The sequence below is a fragment of the Lates calcarifer genome, linkage group LG20 (assembly GCF_001640805.2).
Source record: "Lates calcarifer isolate ASB-BC8 linkage group LG20, TLL_Latcal_v3, whole genome shotgun sequence".
Lineage (NCBI taxonomy): Eukaryota > Metazoa > Chordata > Actinopteri > Centropomidae > Lates > Lates calcarifer.
The window spans coordinates 3936646-3956952 of NC_066852.1; the positions used below are offsets into that span (position 1 = coordinate 3936646).

Genomic DNA, 20307 nt, shown 5'->3' on the forward strand with positions numbered 1-20307 from the left:
CAAAAAAGAGTAAACTGATCAGTCCAACACCATCTGACATAAAGCAAGCAAACAGTATACACAAATCTTATCAGCAAAAACACTGCACAAACTCACACAAAAGTCAGTGTCCATTCAGAATGGGCAACTTTACCCTTACATGGCATTAACTTCAAATAGGACATGCAATTTACTTTCTATTCACACTCTAGTTGTGAATCCATCTCTCTGGTTCATCTTTGACTATTCCTTACGCCCACTGTGAATGACAACTAAACCGAGAAGTTCACAGACTATGAAGATCTCCATCAAATTGAATGGTGAACCATTCAACATTTGTTGAGACCACAAATGTCACCAAAATTCTCCAAATTCTTTGGGTTTCATCTGGTGGGGGCCATTGATATCTGTACCAGATTTCATGGCAATCTATGTAATAGTGATTGTGATATTTGATGACCAGTGCGATCCCTCTGCTGACACCTTGGATAAAAAAAAGATCAGCTAAACATGGGACCAGTCCAGCATCAAAAAGACTTCTACATCAAACTGTGAGCAATTATGGGATCACAGTGTTTCATATTTTATTTATTCTATAATTCGGATGCAGATGTACACTAATCTCTCCTTTCTGAGAAGAACATACCAAAGCTTGTTTACTGAGAAAGGACTGTACACATGGACATTATTAAAAAGTTTACATGGAAATACATGAATACATGGAAATCACCATATCATCACATCAAATGTTATATCCTGCAACATCTGTGTGATTTCAGTCTTGTTGCAACCAAGAGGCAACAAGGCTATTTCACAGATTCTTCCTTAAAAGATACACAATACGCTCTGTCTCTCTAAAGTAAAATATTATAAAAAAGATGTTTTGTTTTGTTGTAGCTTGGTTAGAAAACTAGCCACCCCTGCAACCAGTATTAATGAGTTAATGTGTGAAGGGGAGAGTATGACACAGTTTTTTAAGTCTATTCTGAATAAAATTATTTAAGCTGGAATAATCATGTTTTACACAAACAATACATACATCTCTACTGCAAAAAAGACTTGAACTTAGATTTCTAGTACCTCTACTGTTAATGTACTATTTCCACTGAAATGATGGAAAGTGTATATTACAACTTACCCCAAGGGTGGGATTAATTGTAACAGACACAGGGTTAGTTGATGTGGATCCCAATCTGATCCAGCATATATAAATATATGTAGTATATATTCCTTGATCAAAGAACTGTTCTATATCACCACTCACTTATTAATAGTGCTAGAAACATTTTATTCTTCTGTCTGATCAATTAATCAGATTTATTTTGCTTAGGATTTGTGAGTGATGTGCTGACACGCGATCTGTGTTTGTATTCATTCATTGATTCTTTCTTGCCAGGAATAGCACAATCATGTTCCACATCTCACCTTGTGTAACATTTTAACTGATCATGGTGGAAGGTGATTGTATAATTTGCATGCAAGAACTCCAAATTAAATAATTTAGAGACTAATAGGAGGTAATTTTTCTTTACAACTCAGACAAAGAAAGGGAGAGGAACGAGTTCCAATGTGCAATGTCCTTGTGTTCCTTTTCAATGGTACTTTACATAAGGAATAGAGTGGTGGTGACTCGCATCTGCGTGGCTGTCTTGTTTTTGCAAAACCAAAACATTTTTTCAAGTGGATCCTCAGAGATTTTTATTCTGCAGCAAAATGAATGTTACACTGTACAATACTCTTTGGTGATGTATAAAGTAGTCTGCCCACACGTCAGTAAGCATCATTAGAATGAGATGAGCTTTGTGCATGGTTTTCATTCTCAATATACATCTGAACAATCAAGTCAAAAATGAGTCCAGCACACAAAAAGAATGTAGGAGGTCATGATAATCATGGAAGATTCAAACAGTGCCAGTGGTGTGTGTGTGTGTGTGTGTGTGGGTGGGTGTGGGGGGGGTTCTGTCTCCTTCATTCTAACAGGGTTTGTACAGCTCTATGGGGAGCAGTGTAATATGACAATCTAACCTTGTTTTGTGCTTCACAAACAGAATATTTGCACAGCAGGGCATGCTCTAATGGGAGGTTGACTAGAACAAATGAAACTCATCATTGCATCTCCCAGCTTCTCAGTAGGAGGCAACTGTCTCAGTCAAATCAAAGTAAACAATCTCTTTGCTGAGATTTTCACCTCACTTTTAGCTGGAGGTCTCTCCCATTAAACATTGATTTCAAGCCACCAAATTGTACAGGTGGCTGACACAAACAGCAGTTACACCGGTGTGGAAATTCTTTTCCAGTTGTTGATGCAGACACTGATGACAACTTAGATGTGTGCAATTTAGAGATAAAAGTTGTCAGAATTGTTTTTTACTAAACATAGGAGCCACTTGAAGCAGAGGTACTCAAATGTGACTCAAGTTTACAGCTGTGTAAGAGTAATGGAAAATATCACTTGCTGTTGTCCAAAGTTGATGCTATTGAAGGTGTAGAGTAGAACAGTAGCTAGAATTCACACCTCGTGAAGAGTTGTACATGTGGAGAGAATGATTTCAGGTTATGATAAAACCTGTGGATGTAGAGTTTACGGAGGGGAAAATGGAAAATACAGTAAGGTTGCCTGTTAGAAAGTAAACTCTACAGTACATGTGTGCATATCCTTAGAAAACCGAAGAGCAATCCCCTTGACTAACCCTAACCCTAACATTGATAACATTGATAACAGTGATAAGAAAGCAATTCTTGATTTGTGGATTTCCTGAAACACAATTAAGCTTGTGAGGGTCCCTTAATTCCCTTACCTGCCAAGGAGACTGAAACAAGGGCAGCTGGAATTCAGCAGCTTAATGCCATGGTGATTTGTGAGAAATCTACTGTGGTGATGGAAATGTGTTCCTTGAACAGTTTCAGCAATTTAGCACAATAATGCAGAGAATAATTTAGTCTCATTATGGCAACAAGACTGCACCTTCCTTTCACAGAGCTCTATAGAGACTCAGCAGTGCCATATGTACATGAGAAGACAGTTAAAACGCTCTCTTTACTGTTCACATTGCAGCAGGAGAAAGTCAGCTTGCAGTTTCTATTGCAGAGATTGAGAATGTGATGGTGGGTTATTTGTAAGGTTTAAACCTCAGCTCAGTTAGATGTTTACACTTCGTTACACTATTCCTGAAGTAACTGCAAAGAACATAGCTGCTGCTGGCTCTTACATAGCTCCTGACTGCACTGCTGCTTTTTTATGAAGGTCTCTGTTATTTTCTTTTAATGTGTGTAGGAGCAAGTCTCTCTCTCTCTCTCTCTCTGTGCATTTATATGCCTGTCTCTGTCAAGCCCTGAGACTTGTCTTTGAGATTTTACTTTGAAAATCGATATGTTTTCTCACCAACTGCAATTGACAGCTGAATGACTGTATGTGTAAATCCATGTGGCTTGTATGTGGTGTGGAGACAGTTTGTCGCAGGACTTTGATGTCAGTCAAGAGTTTGATAAACACCACAGACATCAGAGAAGTCTCTAATCAGCTGATCACAATCACCTGTTTGTGTCCAACTGCACTCACAGGTTGCCATGGTGATTTTAAGTGTTGCGTTTCTAAAAAAAAAGTGAGATTCAGACTTTGGTGAGATTTGACTTGGTGCAACTCTCAAGCTATTCAGTCAAAAAAAGTTTTTATCTGTGAGTGCTCCAAGACTTTCCTGCATATATCTGTGCAATTTTGTCTTCCTGGTTTGAAAAATATGGAAAACAGTTTAGTTTAATAAAGTGTTGTTTCTGTTTTTCTCTGAAAGTCTGGTTGTTAATTTGTATTGCAGTCTATTTGGCAGCTGGATGGTACTCCTGCTTTGAGGCTTGTAGTTTAAATTCCATAAGTCACTTTGCTTTGGTCGACCTACTGTATGAAAGAAGACAAATTTATCTGGATTCTGGAAAAATTATGTGTGAAAAGTGAAATCTGTGGCTATGAAGACAAGTTACATAGAATTTCCCAGAACGGTTTTACTGGTTTAACTTTCTTCCACTGTCACCCAGCATAATGTCTTAATATTACATCCATTCATTTCCATGGGAAAATTTCCAACAAAATGTTCAGTATTTCAGAAGTTCTTACAAATAATTTGACACATATACTTCCCCTCTTCTCTTGACCGGGGCACAGGTTCTGATGATCAAATTGAGTTTTTATGACGAATGGCAGACTAGCTAGGTGCCAAATGAAAAATAAAATGCGAATGCTGAGCGCTGAAGGAAGTTGCTGAAGCAAAACTGTAAATGGCTAAAAACTGATTAAAAATCAGCTGAAATGTAGAAAATAAAGCTTAGGAAAACTACTGACACAATGCTTTTGATCTAAGATGCTGTAGCATGATTACTGGCAGGAACTAGGAAAAGAGATCATTTTTCTCCTAGCTTCTCTACACTGGCTCCCTGTTAAATCCAGAGAATTTAGAATCCCCCTCCTCACCCCCTCCTACCACCTTAATGGTTAAGCACCATCCTATCTTAAAGAGCTTATAGTTCCCCGTTATCCCACTAGAACCCAGTTGAATGCTGGTTTACTGGTGGTTTCCAAGACTTTCCAGCAGTAGAGTGGGAGGCAGAGCTTTCAGCTGTTTGGGTCCGGGAGGCAGAAACACCTTCTGCACTTTTAAGAGTCACCCTAAAACATACCCCAAGTAGCTGTGGTTTCACATTCGCATTCACAGGACACACCCTGAGCATCTCAGTGCAGAGAGAGCTCCTTATTTTTTAATGATACCTAACTTTATATATTTAGTAATTTTATTCAATCATTCAAACTTAGTGGATGGTTAATAACACATTTTCTGTGTATTACCTCACAGTGACTTAAATGTCCATCATATTCTCTAGTCTCAAAAGGATGCAGAAAAACTAGTCCATGCATTTGTTATTTCCAGGTTGGACTACTGTAATTCATTATTATCAGGCTGCCCCAACAAGTCTCTAAAGACTCTGCAGCTGATTCAAAATGCTGCAGCACGATTACTGACAGGAACTAGGAAAAGAGACCATATTTCTCCTGTGTTAGCCTCTCTACATTGGCTCCCAGTCAAATCCAGAGAATTCAAAATCCTCCTCCTCACTTACAAAGCCCTTAATGGTCAGGCTCCATCTTACCTTAAAGATCTCATAGTCCCCTACAATCCCACTAGGACTCTGCACTCCCAGAATGCTGGTTTACTGGTGGTTCCCAGAGTTTCTAAGAGTTGAATGGGAGGCAGAGCCTTCAGTTATCAGGCTCCTCTACTGTGGAACCTTCTCCCAGTTTCAGTCCAGGCTTGAACCATCCCTTAGTTATGCTGCTATAGGCCTAGACTACTGGGAGATCTCGCTCTCTCTCTCCATCAGTATGGATTCATATCCCATAAATACATGTTACTAACTCAGTATCTTCTCTTTCCTGTAGTATTGTGCTTGTGACGGAGCGGCTCCGTCACTGACGGCGGGGAGCGCACACACATGTACCGGCATACATACACGCACACACATAAAACTTCTGATCCATCCCGTTTTCCCTAGTTAACGAACTTTCCAATCAGTCAGTCATGTTCCCATTCTTGTTGAAGTAGAGCGACCAGGGGTGCACACTTGGTAGTTCTATGTCTCTTCAAACATACATTTACACATGTTACTCACCGGCGGCATATCAGTCGTTCCGGTTGCGGAGCATGAGGCGGCAAAACGGGGGCATAGCATTTGCCGCTATTATATGCCATGTTCTCGCGGGGTTTCGGGGTCATGTGACCAAGCTGATATATGTATTTCTGGTCTTCGTTTATTTTCTCTGAAATTTTCCAGTCCTGCATTGTGGATGAAAGGAACTGCATTTATAAAAAACACAGTTAATTTTTGTTTAATTTATATTTGTGTTGTGGAGCCTTTAGAGGCATTGTTAGAGGAAAAAATGTGTTTTCCTATTAATTCTGGAGCTGGAAGGAGGGGCTATGGGTTTATAAGGGGCTGCTGTGGCCCAGGGAAGGGAGTGCTGGTTTGGTTACAGAGGAGGTAACAACCTCCTCTCATGCTTACTGAGTTACTGTAGAACTCTATTCAGCTTAACTTTTTCTTGATGTTTTTTTTTTTTTGCATTGTTTCTTTGGTTGGTACTAATTTTCGCACTGTAAAAAAATTATCACTACTTGCACTTTGGGGGGGGGCCGGCAAAATAAAGCATATAAGAGCACCATATTATCTTCTGACTACGCCTGTGAGTTTTTCCCGGGATTTTTCTTTTTTTCTTTCCCTTACCTCCACCATTTTTGGATTTTGGGGAGGTTTAAGAAAGAACCCCGTGACAGTGCTCTTCCGTCTCTCTCTCCTCTTCTGTCTCTTTCTGCAGGTATTTCTTCCTCTGGAGCTGTAGAGTCTGATCTGTGATGACAAGTCTCCTGCTGCTCCTACAACTCCACTCAACACCTGCTGTTATATTTAGAAATGATTAGTATTGCTATTAGTATTGCTTTTTGTATTACTGCTACTATTGCATTTACAACTTCTCCTCTTTTGTATTATTGATACCACTTTACATTTTTACATTGAATCTGTATTGTGCTTCTCCTGTCACTATTTTCTACCCCTCTCTCTCCTCCTTCCTCTCTCTCTCTAACCGGTTGAGGCAGATGGCCGCCCACCCTGAGTCTGGTTCTGCTCGAGGTTTCTGCCTCTTAAAAGGAAGTCTTTCCTTGCCACTGTTGCCTAGTGCTGCTCATGGTGGGATTTGTTGGGTCTCTCTCTGTAATTATAATAATCTAAAGAGTACTGTCTAGACCTGCTCTATATGAAAAGTGCCTTGAGATAACTTCTGTTGTCATTCAGCACTATAGAAATGAAACTGAATTGAATTGAACTGAAATATAGGCAGCTCCAGTTAGGTTGACCTGAGTGAGACTCCCAGATTTGGCTCAGCACACCTCTGGAACTTCTGCTCTTTAGTCAAATCCTCTGAAAGCAGTTTTTTTTTTTTTTTTTACTGTGAGCATCTGGAAACTTAACTTGTTCCAGTAATGTCAGTTTCAAAAGGGGCCACACTTTTGTTTTTGCTGACAAGTTGGAGAGGTCAGTTAAAACTGGAGTCTGTGGGGCAGTAGGGCAGATGTACCTAACTATAAAGACAGTGATGGAGAAACACAGTACATTACAGATGAGTTAGACACACCAGCCTTGTGTCTGCTGCTTTAGTGTCAATTGAAGGAGAACAGCTGTGGCCAAGTACATCGACAAAAGTGCTTGTTTTTGCCACTGACAGGCTCAGATTCTTATTGTAAGTGTTAGTTAGTTTGCATTATTTTGTGGTATTTATGTAAAGGGTCTGAATACTTCCTCCACTGCTCAAAGTCACACAATAACACAAACAAAGTAACAGACTGAAGCAGCGTTGTGTTGTGTGCAGTGTTCAGCAGCTGGAAAATGTCTTGTTCTCTGTGTGTTGATGAAACCTGGATAAGAGCTAATATAAATCCTGTTTAGTTTCTAATCATGATGATAAAACCAAGGGTACAGACATACCTATCTTTGCAGTACACTGACTTCAGAATAAAGTTCTTCAACTGTGATTTTAGTATTTTCTGTGAGTGTTTGAGTAGCTAAGCATGAAAATATAAAATTTGATGGTCCCCTAGCTGGTCTCGTGACACAGTGACAAAACCTCAAACAAGCTGTAACAGCCTTCACTAAAAAGGTACAAATCTCCTAAACTAGTCACTTTCAGCAGATGAAAAGGTACAACAGTAAAGATAAGGCAATATTTTAACCATAAATGGAGTCTGTGGCTGCACTATACCAGATTTATAAGCTTAAAAGTTGAGCTGGTTTGAAGAAAGTTGAGTTGATCTCCAATTCATGTTTAAATAGCTTTAATTTTTTTTTTTAAAGTCATATAAAATAGCCCATTGTAGATATCAGCACTAAGAGAATTAGCATAGGTGTCCTGAAAACGCTGAACAATTTGAATCTGAATTGTTTCTGTTGATGAATGCAGGATCAGCACAGATGTAGAAAAGCAGAAGAACAGTAGTGCGATTACTGCATTGGTAGCAATCACACAATAAAGATGTTTCAGCAACCACACTAATATTTAGTGTGCATTTCCTCAAGAAACTGCAGTGTGATTGACTGCTTGCTATCAGTGTAGGTTTCTCCATTTATTCAGCTTAGCTGCTGCACAAATTGTTTAGGGCACTCTGCCCAAGTCATAGGATGATATTGAAAACTCTGGTCTTGGTAGGTAGTTATACTGTTTCACTCTCTCTGGCCACTGTTAACTACATAACATTTGATTTGAAGGAATGTAACTTGTACATCAGTACTATAGTTGAGTCTAAAGCAAAGATACTAACTTGTACCAAGTTTATACCTCTGCTTCACAATAATTTAGAGGGAATATTATACTTTATACTTATGTAAAAGCTTCAGTTACCATTTGTCTCATAAACATTTTAAATACAAATAAGCTGATAATATATGATGCACTACTGTAGATTACACTGCCTATTATTTTATATAGAAGCCTATATAAAATAATTAAAATTAGCTCCAACTTGACCAAGTACAGTAGTGAAATTCTGCTTACACATTTATGTATCCCTAAAAATAATTAAATCAGTTAATATGTTCCTATATGCTTACTTACTTTTTGTACTTTTAGTAAATTGTGCCAACATTTGCAGTTGTTTTTTCCCCCCATTTTTACTTGTAATGGGGTATTTTCATATCAGAGTACTTTCCAGATCTTTCTCGACTCCTGATCCTGCAGTGCTGCTGTGTAATGTTATCTATTGTTATGCTGCTCTCATTTCTCCTTTTGGAGATGCTCTTCCTGCCAGTGCCTTATTACTGCTGTTAGATGAGAAGCAGAGTCTTACTTTGAGAAGTTCATCAGGGTTTTTACAGTGGATTTCACACACACATTCACAGTGTGTGTAGAGGAATATGAACCAGTGCAGCTTTGGAAGCTGCTGAGAAGGGAAAAAGAAACAGTCGAGTCCTCCTAACCTTCTATAAAATGACAAAGAATAAAAAAAATGTTACAAATGTAAAACACTGTGCACTTCATTCCCCTGGGTCTCCCTATGAAAAATGAAACTGTTTGTCTCTGTATGTTGCAGACAGGCCTTGATAGATAACAGATTGGGTTTAGGAAAAAGACAATATGTAAATAGATACGTTCCTTTCAGGTCTCTTGAGTTTCTCAGTTCCCCACACTGAAAAATATGTCCCCCCTGGCTTCAACAAGGATGAAGGGTTAAATTTTGATGTAGAAAATCTTTGATTCATGGATTGATCCCTCTCCTGTGAACAAAAGGCTTTTGCAAGCACAGGCTAAGGCACAGAACAAAACTGAGGTGTGTGTATGGTGCGTTTTTTCCACTTTCTGGGCAGGATGGGGGTGTGGCAGGTGGTGGTGGTGATTGAAGTGGATCACGTTTAGGTTATTTGTAGTTGTTTTTCAGGCATATTCCTGCATTCGCTTATGAAATTTGTCCATTTTTGAATAGGAAACCACTTAGTTTTGAACAGAACACAATCATTCGCCATAACTCAACTTAAATGTGACGTAGTTCTCAGTTAATATCTGCTGTCTGCTCTTTCAAAGCAATACTCCACCCAAAAGTGAACTTGAAAGGTGGCTTTAACAAGCAGTGGCTGTGATCAGGTCAGTTATAATGGATTCCACAGAGTGTCACAGCAGGATCATATCACAGCAAATCAAATCAAATCGAGTTGTCAAAATCCTATTTTTGTTTCCCCCCTTGTACAGTTATGGTTAATTTTCAGTGCTGTAATCCAGATATAAGAACAAAGGAGCTGATAGAATTGCTGATACGCTCAACCACATCACCTTCAGTTATTTCTGTCACAGCAGAGAATGTGTATAAGCAGCAGCAGGCAGTGCTTGGTAGACTTTGCCCTGGGTTTCACCATCAGGTTACATGGAAGACACTGCAGATACTATTCAGGGCTGCTAATAGCTCTGCCACCTCCTCTTCATCATTAAGGTGTAAATAATAATAATTCAATGACTATTTTTGATTTGCAGTTAACTAGAACTAGACATACTAGAACTGGTAAGACAGACCATGACAATGTTCTTTGTAGTGAACATGCAAACACAACATTATCTATTGTTTAAATGTGACTGCATCAACAACACAGCAACCTTCAAGGCAATCTTGAGTTTTTTTGACTGCCACTTTAATTAAAAGCTTGAAAACTAACAAATATTATTTGTCCACAGTTTTATATGCATTGGACAGTTTTTGCTGTCACCTCTCAAGAAGGCGTATCCAATTATTTGTTTCATTTCTTGTTCATATTTTCACTCTGTGTTGATAAAAGCTGGATGAGAGTTAATATAAATCCTGTTCAGTTTCTAATCATCACAGTAGAACCAAGGGTACTGTTTTTCTCATGTTTAGATGGAGGTGACATACATGTGTACATTACACAGCTGACCTGTAATAAAAATGCCTCTGTCATCCAACAAGTGGTTAAATGATATTCAGCAGCCACAAACATCATGTGGTGATGCTGTGAATGAAATATATGTTAAAATGGCTTCTGGCCCTGAACATCATTTAACTGCAAACCTGCAAGGTTTTGAAAGGACAGATACAACTAAGTAATCAATCATGTGCATTCACAGAGTATTGTATGCCATCAGTCACCCTTCTTCACTCAGGTCACAGCTGCCCAGTGACTCTCAGTATCCCTACTGTTTCCTTAGTCTCTCTCCACTGTCTCTGTGCGTGTGTGTGTATGTGCTGATCACCCGGCCATCCTGCTCTCCTGCTCCTCATTCCTCATCAGTGTTTGCAGTATAAGAGCCCATCGTTCACTCATTGCCAGATTGTTCCATCCTTTGTGTGGTATCTTATCTGGCCTGCTCACTGCTTGTCTGAGTTATTATCTCAAGTGAATTTCCTATGCATTTTCTAATGTGTGCCTTCCTGTGCTCCAGAGCTTGCCTGCGCCTATGCTGCTGTTACACACATTGAAACCTCTACCTTATCCACTTTCACCCTGTCTGTGTCTGCTATGTCTGCTACCAAAACATTACAAAGATTTGTTAATTTGGTGGCTATGACTGAACCCTGACTTTGTCTTAAGTGCATGTGTCCACTAGTGCACATTGCTAATGCTGTTTAAGTGCATCTATAAGCATACAGCATGGAAGTAAAATACTACAGCTGTTCCTCAGCTCCATGGTTCAGACTGTGTCAAAGTGATTAAAAAGATCCAGTATTCATACTAAAATATCTTGTACATAATTGACTTACAGTGAAGGAGATGGAAAAATGAAAACAAATGGTGAATGGCAGTGAGTGAGAAATATTCACAGACGCTGTAAAACAACAACAGAAAATATGAATAATGTTTTGCTTTTTCTTTATGAAGTTTCATTGGCAGGGGTGTTTCTTTTACACTGATGATTATGTAGCACTGTGCTGCTGTATTGTGTACTGCTTTAACACTCAGCATGACTGATAAAATGTTGGGGCTGGAACTGAAAGGATGGGACTCAAAGTTCACTTTCATCCTACAAGGTAAATTGGTTATATTACAGCACCATATGAATGGTAAGCAAGTTTTGGTCTCAGACTGTCTGGCACATCACCTCTGGTATTATTTCTATCCTGTTAAAAGTGACAAATAACACATTTTCTCCCTTGTTGTCCTCAGTCAGTACACTGACAACTCATTTTTAGTTGGCTCTCTTTACATGTTTTCTATGTATTGGTTACAGTTTTCATTATAGAGACACATTTTATTGTTTATGTGACTAAATTAATCCCTGTTGAATTCAGTTTAATTCAATATTTAGCTCTCCAACTATATGCAGCAGCTTACTTTATTGTTGACTATCACATTCTTTCAGCAGACTTAAAAACATTTTAATCAAAAAATGAAATAACTCTTAATTTACTCTGACTATTGATGTCTTTTCTTCTCTTTGTTCATGGTGGAGACAATTCAGAGAAATCACAAATGTACCCCGAACACATTCAAGGCAACTGCTTTTACACCATGGGTGTGTCTTGTGGCAGTAACTCCATTTTCTTGTTCCACCAAACACAGTAGTACACACACACATGCAGAGGTGATGAGAAAAAGAAGAGAAATGGCTGGAACACTGTATCACCAGCTTCACTTAGCTATAAACTTTAGGGACATTCAGTCATTCTTTCCTGTTCAGTGGCACTCAGCTCCCTCTGAATGCTTTTATCAAATACTGCAGTTCGACCCCCACCTGGTTGTGATGCAGCGAATGGAATCAGCAATTTCTCAACAACAGTCTCAACCTGCTGTCTTGCTCTGTCACTCTCTCTCCCTCTTTCTCTCTGATTAAAAGGCTGTCTGTTTCTCTAGTCTTGGCTTATTTTGAGTTTCCAGTGTTCCATTTGTTTGCGTGTATGTCATGGGCCTTTTGACGGGCAACAAGAATGTGGAAGGGCTCTTTTCTGGGTCTTCTGTCTGACCTTTGTACTTTCTGAAAAGGAGAATGAGGAGGAGAAGGAGAGTTGAGGTTGCAGGAAAACCTAGCTCCCTGAGCTCCGCCTGTCTCCTGTCTCCTGCATCCTCTCTCCCACAGTTCCTCTTTATCTACCCCCTCCTGTGTCTCTTTTGCATGCTCTGTTCTCCCTTCTGTCCTTAAGGGAAATATTGCCTATGGCACTGCCAAAGGCCACTCTACAGCTCTTTAGATTGCCTCAGCTCTCAGTGAATGGTTAACTAATGCAGTAGATCTGAAACACATGCAGAACCATGCTAGTTTGTGCATGCGTACACTTGCACAGACACATCCACTGATCAGCCACATTAACCACTGACAGGTGACGTGTATAACACTGATCATCTGGTTACAATGGATCCTTCATTCATCTGGATGTTACTTTGGCACGTACCACCACATACCACAAATTGTTGTCGGATCATGGCGTTGCATGATGCTTGCTTTCGAAATGAAAGTGGATGAGTTTATTATGTGTTCCTGAGCTTCTTCACTGCAACTCATCAGCTCCAAAATGTTGAGCTCTCTGTGTCTAGAAAGAGGCCAAGCCAAACTCATTAAACAGAGCATATTCACAGCAGCTCCCCATTATCTTGATGGCAAAGAAGATGGTGGCAACAAAGGCAAGTGTGAATAGACCCAGACACACATTATACTACCAGAGGAAAGGCTTTGGTGCAGTCCACAGCATCAGTGTCTGATAACTTTATGAGGCCTCAACAGCCACGTGGCCATGGTTTACACCATGTCCACTTTTGTCTGCGCTTAACATAGACTGTGCTGAAAGGAATGATTGAAAGTTGGTCATTTACTTGACTGTCTTGTATTTTCCCATGGCATGGCAGTTTAGAGATAGGCTTATAAATGTTTGTGTAGCACCTTTATGTAATGGAGTCACATAAGCAACCTTCCAAACCAGAAAGGTTAAAAATCTAAAGTAAAAAGATCATAGTTTATCCTTGCCAAATGATTTTTTCAAAGCTAATTCTAGTGAGGCATTGGCCAGAGGAGCTGAGTCAGAGTCAGTGGTGGGCAAAGGGGGTCCTGTACAAGATTCTTTAAAGAGGAAAATGTTCATTAAAAGCAACATAAATGATCTGATGTTGAGGATCGGTCAGCTAAAGTGACAGGAGGAAATGAGAGTGCCGACTCTGGATTAAGAGAATCAACTGCCTTCCAGAGTTTTGATGGATTTCAATATGAGTTTGGAATTAAAAGCAAATAATAACTAGCTTTAGGCTTCCTTGTTAAAGCTGTGTGACTGTCTAACAAAAGAGGTCCAGGTCTAAGTCAGCATCAGGGATTTTAGAAGTACCACAACTGTGAATTTGAGAGAGATTGGACAGAAGTGCTTGTTCAACAAAATGTTTTAATACAAGCTATTGGACAATGATCACTAAAACCAAGCTCTCAATTAAGTATTTTTGCCATTTCTGTTCGTTAAAAGTAAGTCAATCAAAGTTGACTTAGAGGAGTCTGTTAAGTTTGACATAATCAGTGGCAGATCCCATTAAATTAAATCAAATTAAATCACATCAAATGATAAAATCAACATTTTTATATGGAGCTAAAAGATCATCTGGCTTAAGGGAGCAGAAGAGGTCTGTACTCTGAAACCACAGTAACTGAGGCTTTGGCTCTGGATGTGAACATTGCATATAATAATTCAAGTTATTTTTCAACTACATTAAGAGTGTAAGAGTCTAAATGAAATAAGCTTTGCATGAATGGCTACACCACCTCTTCTTGAGTTTCTATCCATTTTGAAAAGGCTATAATCATTCAAGGCAACCTCAGAGTCCCTCACAGAGCATTTTAATCATGCTTCAGATGAGACAATAACATCATCAAATCAGGATTTTTGAATTACCAGGATTTTCAGTTGGTTCAGTTTTTCATGCTGAATAATATTCAAGTGAATGAAACCTATTCTCAAGGCCTAAAGGAATAAGGTGTGAAACAGACTCAGATACTGGGGTATTATACATGGGGAATAGAGTAGGGTTGACCTTTCTGCCACTGAACCTAGTGGCATTTGTATTCTGGGAAACTTCAGACAGTGTTTAAGTCGGGGTTGCCAACTTTGTTTACCTGGCTGGAGTGAGATTTTGATGCCATGGGTTTAATCAGGCGTATGTGAACTAAAGCACAGGCACATATTTGGACTCAATTCACCATCATGGTTTAAAAAAAGTATGCAGGTGCTAACACTTGAAAGGAGCAGGACCTGAAGTCTAAGATTTAAGAATATAGCCCGACCCCAGGACTTCCACCTATAGGCAAATACTCACAATTTCACAATAGTAGACATACACCGACCCAATAAAGGGCACAAAGTTCCATTAACACACTTTCTCTCTCTGGTCTATGAGGAAGAGACATAGATATTTAATTAGCTAATTGAACACAAGTGTAGATGTCGGCTTGACATATTACACACACACAACAAATTACAAGCTTGGAATCAAAATGTGGATGTAGGTGTGGTAAACAGCAATCTTTACTAGCAAAAGTTACATTAAAAAAAATAGCTGGCAAACAATTTTGGCTACTTGTGAAATCTTTGGTGGATGGTATTGTGAGGAGTCAAGTTACCTGTGATAGTCTCATCTCTGAACACTGCACTTGTGTTTCATCTTCTCCATTTTCCCTCATTCTCATTCCTGCTGCCTCTGTCCCTGTTTTCCTCTGCACTGATTGCTAATGCAGTGCAGTGGAGCACTCAATGACCAAGACAGACAGAGGACACAAAGCACAACATATGCTTAGTCTGGGTGGCAGGCGCAGGAAGTGCTCATTCTTCTTCCTCATCTCCTCAGTAAATGTCAAAATGTCAGTAAATATCATCAGATAACTCTAAGTAGGCAGACAGACTCTCACACATATCCACATTCAATCAGCTGCTCACTCAGGCTTCAAGGCTAAGGACAGGTCTGTAGCCAGGTTAGCAGCAGCAGTGAGCCTCTCAATCAAACAGCTGCAAAACAACTGCAGGAAAGTTCGTCCCCATTAAAATCCAGAGTAGCACCACCTGTAGCATCTCTTTTCACCTTGTCTGGAACACATAGTTTTAGTTCCTGTCTCTTTAAGGCCCACTTCCCAAAAAGTCCAGTCTGCTCTAACTGGCCCTCTGGCCTACTCTAATGTGGTTGGTCTTAGAGTGTGTCACAAATGTCATGCTCCTTACCAAGAGGATTCCTGAGCAGCTGTAAACAGTGGTGTAGCCAGGTAACAATGGTGAAAAATAGTAAAGGGCATAAATAAGAGTAAAGTACCAAACAAGATATAAACAACAATATTATATAAATATAAACAAAAAAAACTTTATACTCAGGACAATATAATAAAAATATAAACAAAAGAACAATATATACAGGACTATATACAGAGAAACAGATTGAACTGTATAGCAATATTGCACAGTTTGAAATAATATTGCATAGTGACTGATAAGCAGCTGTTTCGTCAGTGGATTAAAGTGCAGACTTAGTTGTTCTTGAAAATACTTCATCTGCAGCATCTGTTTTGGCTCTGAATCAACTGCTTCATGTTATTAGAATGTAACTTCCAGTTCTTGTAACAAAAACAAAATTCTATGCAGATTAGTTCCATTGAAAGCAACAGTTAGTGTCTTTCATATTTTATAGAGCTCAAGTACAGCGCATGATGGAAAGGCCTACAGGATAGTGAAGCAAATACCATCTGAGTCAGATGAGGATGATGCTAATGGTGGTGTTGAAGAATGGCAGCCAGAAAAAGAAGTATTGACAAATGCTAACAGTAGTGACAGTGGAGCTGAGGATGCTGAGAATCTAAGGAGTCAGGAGCAAGGTTCAATGTTTTTACATAGTGCTGAACAGTATTAAAATATGTGAACACATTAGTTTAGTTTCATCAGTTTGTTAGAAATTCATATTATTAACACACAGCTCTTCAATTGAAAACTCAAACGCATGCAGTCCACCTGAGTGGACATGTGAGAAACTGCTTGAGACAATGTTTTTAAAAAAGTTAACTTTTTTCATGCCTAAAGGAGAATAAAAACACTTAAAACACACAACAAATCCTGACTGAGGATTTCATAATTCATGCATGAAAGGGTTAATTTTGTAGCTCTCTTATATATATCAGATGTAATATTATAACTGCACAATTTCTCTACATCATGGTAAAATCCAGGCAGGCATCATGTGAATGTGTTACACTGAGTTACAGAGGAAAAGTCTTGAGTACAAACCTTTCAGGAACAGTGTCTCCTGTGACAGACAATAACTAGCTTTGTTGTGGACTTTGGGTTGCGTAACTTAGCAGACCTGTTACATTCACAAAAAAGCTGTAACTCCAAATGAAAGGGAGACAAACCCAAAAAGCATAATATGGACAATTTCAAATATGAGTCAGAAGTGAAAGTTGGACACAGTCTGATCAATCTGTGAATTTTGCTCACTATACTAACCACAGTATGTCTTTCATTATCTACAGTGACATGGCTTTGTCACTGCATTTGTAAAAAAAAAACACATGCTTGTATTCAGCAAAGAAAAAGGTGAAGTTGATGCTCTCTGCTGATGTAGAGAAATTCACACTGGCTCATTGTGACACATAAATCACATCCAGGCATACTGTAGAATGAGGCCTATGCACAATTGATGTGACTTCATTATTTCTGCCTGCCACAGAGCATCAGTGCTCAGGGGCTTCCTCCTCCTTTATGTATCCCACTTCCATTCCTCAGTACTAGAAAGTAGCACAGTAGTGGCAGACTGCCCTACTGCATGGCTGTCCTGTGTGGAGTTAATCTGTGTTGGAGAGGTCAAGCCAGGGAAGATACTCTGCTGCTCAATGGCTGACCCTATTAGCACTAACGTAACTGCAATCTGTGTTGTCACCTCCACACTGAGACAGTGGGACATAGACAGGTTGAAGGGGAGGGTGTGAAACAAAACTGGAGGTGACAAGCGCAGCAGTCAGTGTGCACTGTGATGACATGGTGACACTGAAGGTTTGATATCATGAAATATGATACCACTGATTATGTCTGCACTTTTACAGGAGGATAAGCGTAGGAAAATGCCAACATAATTAGTAAATAATTGCAAAGGTTTTGCTGTGAATAGGAAATGTTCAGGCTATTGTAGCCCATGCTAGAGAATAATATGAAAAACGTTCTTGTAATCAGCATACAAAGGGTTAAAACTGTTCAACTGATTGACATTTAGCCAATTAGATGGCCTGCTCTGGTAAAGCCTAGCAAATCAGAAGAGATTCTCAGCAGCTTGTTAGTTACTGATAGCCAGGTGTGCAGCAGACTGCTTTCTCGTTGATACTGTATTGATGTTACAAACCCCGTTCAAACTTTAGTTAGATCAAAGTACACAAATAGGCTGGTTCGACTGTGCTGTCTGCTGGAAGACACTTTCACTCGGAATGCTCAGCGGTGAGTAAGAAGGGAATTGTTAGAGGTTGATAAAAACATCCAGAGTGAGGGGTCTGCTAGAACATAGGCTATTTTTTTCCAATGTAAATTACCATAGAATTATGTTAACAACGTTAGCTTGTACTTGATGGAGCAGAAGTTAGTTTATTCAGTGAGGTCAGCTACAGACTTAGGCTAAAAAGATTAGCACATGCTATGTAGTGGAAAAAGATTGTTATGAGGAGGGCTGCACGATTAATCGTATTAAAATCGCGATCTTGATTCAGAGCTCTACGCGATCTTATTTCTAAATGACAACGATTCTGCTGCGTTTTCATCAGGGACACCCGCTGCATCAAAACGAACGCTCCTATCTCCCTCAGCCAATGACAATGTGTCATTACACAATGTGATTCAGAGCAGCAGAAACTCAAATAAACCCAGCAAGAGCGAGTGAGTGAGAGTGAGGCTAATAACAGTGTGAGGCCAGACGTTGTGTTAGGACAAATAAAAACAGCAAAATGAATCCAGAGGAAAGCCCCACTGATGGCTCTGTGATTGTGCAGAAGAAAGATTAGCTAGTTAATTCTAACATTTTCTCTTTTTCTTTCTCTCTCTCTCCCTCTTGGCTCAACCAGGTATTCTGTAGCTTTAATGTATACAGCGAAAACACCGCAGACACTGTCAGCTAGTTTTAACTTGTCTTATCGCGATGCTACGTTTGCGGTTTCTCGTGGCGGGCCTGCAGCTGTCAGCAGGCAGGTAGAACTCACCTGACACTGGAGCGAATCAGAGCGAGTCTCACTGCCTGCATCACACTGCTGTTCTGCCCCGTTTTCATTAAGTAACTCTAAAGTTAGTTGTGTGGTTTGGTCATTTTAAGACAAGATGTGGTTGAAAAGTTTACAGCCTGTGGCTCTGTTGCTGCTGCAGTGCTGTGTGTGTGAACAGTGAAGCAGCTCTCCAACCCTTAAATCAAGGTTATAATTGAGTATCCCAAGTAAAGTTATGGTGGAAATTGAGATTCTGACAATATGTTACAACAGTCAATTAAGATTTGAACTACAACTTTGAACATAAACTTCAATAGGTTGTGTTGACATTAAGAGTAGTTAGATACAGGTGAAATTGATAAATGTGTGAATGTGACTTTCTGGATGTGTGGCCTGCCTATAGGTCAAGGGTTTTTTTGGTATAATGGAGGGCTTGGTGACAGGTCCAACATGATGATCATGTCCACTGAAGAACAGAATCTACAGATACTGGATGGCAAGCCACACTACAAGCACTGACAGACAGGACAGTGGACCGTTAACTTCCTGAAGATGGATTTCCTTCCTTGCCTCCTAGTGTGGTAGGACAGACTATTGCACTGACACAAATTGGGCCCTAACAATCAATCTACTGACAGAACTTGAGATGCATGGAGTTTATTATTTTAGTCTGTTAGTTTAGGTGTCATGTAAACATAGAGTTTTGTAATTCATTCTTTACTGCTATTCAGGATCCCAGGCTCCTGTATTCATAGGGTTTTCTGTTACTGGTCCAAATCTACTTTGCGGATAAATATCATATTGTAACAAGTAGGCATGGGCTGGTTACCAGTTTCAAGGTATACCACAGCTTGAAGTCAAGCCACTAATATTTTCTGTCATACTGTTCTTATGATATAAGCTATTTTCCTCCCACATTAAAATGACTTGCCAAAGACAGAGAATGTAGGAGTCGCTTGGGTCGTGTGCAGCACAGCCTGACACAACCTCTCCCCCTCTGGTTCATGCGTGCAGTCAGCAGTTGGCTATGTGGGAATATTTCAGATGAGGCAGCAATACTTCAAACCTGATTTCACATTTCCGGAAGCACCACCCATCATTCTCTACCAAATTAAAGGTAATGCTGTCTTGAAATGAAAGTATGCAATAGCTACGAGAGTTAGCATGTCTAGCATTGGTGAAATAAATACTACAGGCTTGGTACTGTGGCAGATAACAATTAACTAGCTAGCATCAGCTAGTTTATACACTAACGTTACGCTGAATAGCAGAGAGGAACAGAAATTGTTGAACTGCATGTTTAGGCTCACTTAAGAAAAAGACTTTCATTTTTGTAGCTGCTGATGAAGTTATGTTACTCTGTATGTCTTTGCCAACTCTTTATGTTCAAATATTTGTGTTTATGTAAAAGACTGCGTAGCTGCTGCTGCAGAAGGGAAAATGTATCTGTGGATCATGCATTGTGAGGACTATTATTGCAAATGTGTCTTAGTTTCTTAGGCAATAGCGATCCCTATTGGTAATTATGTGAATAACCTTGAATGGGTATGCTGTGTTCACATGACCAACTGTTAATGAAAAAGAGAGCAGTAAGCATTGCATGAAGCTAGCTC

The 20307-nt window shown here is 39.5% G+C and overlaps 1 protein-coding gene across 2 annotated transcripts in view; it reads right to left on the reverse strand.

The window, feature by feature from the left end:
• The window catches only part of LOC108893945 (kin of IRRE-like protein 3), a 150033-nt gene that overhangs the window by 66730 nt on the left and 62996 nt on the right, over window positions 1–20307 (reverse strand). Inside the window, exon 1 of one of the 2 annotated variants that reach the window (XM_018692438.2) lies at window positions 5635–5793. The exons of the other annotated variant lie outside the window; for it this stretch is intronic. The gene's annotated coding sequence lies outside the window, so the exon portion shown is untranslated. Of the gene's footprint in view, window positions 1–5634; window positions 5794–20307 lie in introns of those variants that run through there. 2 annotated transcript variants of the gene reach the window in all.